The sequence below is a fragment of the Triticum urartu genome, chromosome 7A (genome assembly GCF_056163025.1).
Source record: "Triticum urartu cultivar PI428250 chromosome 7A, HENAU_Tu73, whole genome shotgun sequence".
NCBI classification, from domain to species: domain Eukaryota; kingdom Viridiplantae; phylum Streptophyta; class Magnoliopsida; order Poales; family Poaceae; genus Triticum; species Triticum urartu.
In genome coordinates, this window is record NC_141879.1 from 437,933,353 (window position 1) to 437,937,627 (window position 4,275).

Genomic DNA, 4,275 nt, shown 5'->3' on the forward strand with positions numbered 1-4,275 from the left:
GCATCTGAGCTTGCAACGGCCCTAGAGGCTGCCAAGTCTGCCAAGGCCGAAGCCCAAAAGGCCCTCCAAGAGTTGGAGGAGATGAGGAAGATAGCAACGGGTAAGGCGTTCTTTATGCAAAGCAGAAATATAAAAGTGAACTACCTGTTACTTACCCGAATCCGGAGCTCTCCAGGGGCATTCACAGATCTTCCCCGCAGCGTATCTGATGCCGCCGCATTCTACCGAGCTGAAGAGGGCAGCTCGACGGAGAAGGTGTTCTGGTCTCAGTATTCTGAGGCCGGACACCCTGTGCCCTTGAGCGACCAGCTGAAACAGCTGGTCGAGCTCCACAAGGCAGCCGAGTAGGCCATGAAGGGCTTCATAGTTCGGCTGTGGCCCGGAGAGGCCCTGCCTGGGAGCTATTTCGGGCTGGTGCGGCGGCTGGTGGAGGCATGTCCGAGGCTTGAGGTCATCAAGCGCTCCGTCTGCATCGAAGGTGCCCGTCGGGCCCTTGCCCGTGCAAAGGTGCACTGGGGTAAGCTGGACGGTGAGAAGCTTGTGAAGGACGGGCCGCCGCCGGGGAAGGAGCATCGCAAGCCCGAGAACTACTACAAGGATGTTCTTGCAGGTGCCCGCCTTGTGGCGGATGAATGTACCAAGGATGTGATATTTGAATGAACTCGCTCGTGTTTATCCTGTGCGCTGAAAACTTGTTCATATGCGCTAAGCAATGCTTATTGAATTTAAAATATTACTTTCTATGCGGCCGTTTATCAAAAATTGAGAGATGGCCAGTCGTCAGCTTCTGCCCCCGTGCCACTAGTGCTGGGGTGTTCGGGATAAACCTGAGCGCTCTTTTTCCCATAGTTGGGTCCTTCGAGGGAGGCGCTCAGCACAACGAACCAGGCAATCGGACTATAATGCTTGAACACTCTCACTTAGCCATAGAACTCTATAATTTTAAATTTCGGTGAAGCCCCTAGTTCGGAAGACCGAGTTCGGGGCGCTATCCACGCCTTGGCTGGACAAAGCCAGCTCCTCGCTCGAAGCGGCATAAGCCTTTAGGGACTCGAAAAACCTCTCGAACAGCGACCGGTCTCTCGCCACATCATGACAGTCAGTTTTAGCTTTCTCCACTGAGGTGCTTAACCCAGCTGAACCGAGGCACAATCGCAGTGGTTCTCCTAGTGCTACCTTAGCCGATAGAGCGGAACGTAAGGCACCAAAACATAGGAGCCGGGCAAACCCAACTATTGACCCAAATCATGATTCGGAGCCGATGCATATAGTGCTATAAGTTCGGGGTGCCGCACTTGTGAAAGTGTACGGACTTCTCACACCATTATGAGGGGTACTGAAGCCCCTGGCGTGTTTGCCGTACCATGGTGTACGGGTGCAATCATGTCATTTAATAAACATAAATGTGAAAAGAAGATAATGCAAAAAAGAAGCTAAGCATTGTTTATAGAGAGGCTATTTATCAAAGCCGAACGATACAAATAGTGCGGTAAGCAAAAGATATTGGACTATTCAGTATGTCCTGACCAGGGGCAGGCCACGGAATTGTATTTAAAACAGGTATACCGCTCGTAACAGAGACCACCTGGGAGTTCCATAATGCGGCATGGCTTGTCTGCCTCCCTGGATCTTGCATCGTTTGTGCGGCAGTCGAATTGCCGAACAGGTCGTCCGAAGTATGGAGTCCTGAAAGTAAGAAAAAATTAAAAAAAGAATCCGGCAGCCCCTAGTACGTTTTAAGCCGTATTTTGGGCATGCCGTTATTGTGCCCCTTCCCCTGTGCCTATGGTATTTCAAGGGCGTAGTTATGTACGCAAGGTGCTGGTTTCGCTATGTCGCGAAAGCTGGGGTTGGGGCCGCATTGCTACGCTTGCTCAGAGTGTGCCAGGCGGTCCTGCTGTGGGTTACTCCGGGCGCGCTTGGCAGTGTCTGGCTTTTTAATGGCCGGACTGGAGAATTGCCTAAGAAGGCTACTTTGTACCTCCGCTGCGAGAGCCGCCGTATGCTCCTCCGTACGGAGGGAGCGTTCGGTGTTTCCGTTGACCGTAATTACTCCTCGAGGGCCTGGCATCTTGAGCTTGAGATATGCGTAGTGCGACACCGCATTGAACTTTGCGAATGCGGTTCGTCCGAGCAGGGCGTGATAGCCACTGCGAAACGGGACTATATCAAAGATTAACTCTTCGCTTTGGAAATTGTCTGGGGATCCGAAGACCACGTCAAGTGTTACTGAGCCTGTACAGTTGGCTTCTACACCTGGTATAACGCCTTTAAAGGTCGTTCTTGTGGGCTTAATCCTTGAGGGATCTATGCCCATTTTCCGCACTGTATCCTGATAAAGCAGGTTCAGGCTACTGCCGCCGTCCATGAGGACTCTTGTGAGATGAAATCCGTCGATGATTGGGTCGAGAACCAATGCGGCGAAGCCGCCATGACGGATGCTAGTGGGATGGTCCCTTCGATCAAAAGTGATCGGGCAGGAGGACCATGGGTTGAACTTTGGGGCGACTGGCTCCATCGCGTATACGTCCCGTAGCGCACGCTTCCGCTCCCGCTTGGGAATGTGGGTTGCGTATATCATGTTCACCGTCCGCACTTGTGGGGGAAAGCCCTTCTGTCCATTTTTGTTCGGTGGCTTGGGCTCCTCGTCGTTGCTGTGTAGCCCCTTGTCTCTGTTTTCGGCCCTTAACTTGCCTGCCTGCTTGAACACCCAACAATCCCTGTTAGTGTGATTAGTTGGCCTTTCGGGGGTGCCATGTATCTGGCACAAGCGATCGAGTATTCGGTCCAAACTGGACGGGCCCTGAGTATTCTTTTTGAATGGCTTTTTCCGCTGACCGGATTTATAGCCTTTGAATCCGGCATTGACTGCCGTGTCTTCATTGCTGTCACTGCTAACGCGGTGTTTTTGCTTATTCCGACGTGTCCTACCACTTTTGTCCTTGGTATCCGAATTACCAGGGTTCTTTGATAAGTTGTTACTGCGAGCTAGCCAGCTGTCTTCTCCCGCGCAAAAGCGGGTCATGAGTGTCGTGAGGGCTGCCATGGATTTCGGCTTTTCCTGTCCCAGGTGCCGGGCAAGCCACTCGTCACGGATGTTATGCTTGAAGGCTGCTAGGGCCTCTGCGTCCGGACAGTCAACTATCTGGTTTTTCTTTGTTAGGAACCGTGTCCAGAATTGTCTGGCCGATTCCTCTGGCTGCTGAATTATGTGGCTTAAGTCGTCGGCATCCGGTGGTCGCACGTAAGTGCCCTGGAAGTTGTCGAGGAATGCGGCTTCCAGGTTCTCCCAAGAACCGATTGAGTCTGCTGGCAAGCTGTTAAGCCAATGCCGGGCCGGTCCTTTAAGTTTGAGCGGGAGGTATTTGATGGCATGTGGATCATCGCCGCGTGCCATGTGGATGTGAAGGAGATAATCCTCGATCCATACCGCCGGATCTGTTGTGCCATCGTATGATTCGATGTTTATGGGTTTGAAACCCTCTGGGATTTTATGATCCATTACTTCATTCGTGAAGCATAGCAGGCGTGCGGCGCCTCTGTACTGGGCTATATCACGACGCAGCTCGGAAGAGCTATGTCTGTTGTGTTCGGCCCGGCCGGATTTGTTGTATCCGGAGTGAAGATCATTGTCACATGCCGTAGGGCGCCTGCGCGATCCATAGATCGATCTTGTTTGTCTTGCCTTATCCTCCAGTATGTCTCGCAGGTCGGGCGCATTTTGCCGTGCCTTAGTTGAGCGGCGTCGGGGCATGGCTTGGGTGGAGGGCCGAGAGGCCTCTCTGTCGCGGCCGCGAGGTGGCCGGTCTGCCATGTCATGCGCTGGTGATGTAGGTGCTTCCTCCTCTGATCGGGGTAGCGGCCTGCGCTTCGGGTAACTCTTGGAGGGGCGTTCGAGTTCATACTCTTCGGCCGCAAGGACTTCAGTCCATCTGTCAGCTAGCAAATCTTGGGCAGCTCTAAGTTGTTGCTGCTTTTTCTTGAGGCTGCTTGCCGTGGCTAAAAGCCTGCGTTTAAAACGCTCTTGTTCGGCGGGGTCTGATGGTATGACGAATTCGTCGTCATCGAGGCTTGCCTCGTCTTCGGAGGGAGGCGTATAGTTATCATCCTTGACCTCTCGGTCTGCCACTCTCTCATGAGGGCTGGCTTCTCCATCTTCCTGTGCCGAATCTTGCTGAGGTGGGTGTTCTTCGGCGCTACCCGGGGTAGTATTATCTCCCGTGCCGGAATCACCGTTTTTGCTTTGGCGGGATTTAGAGCGGCGCCGCTGACGTC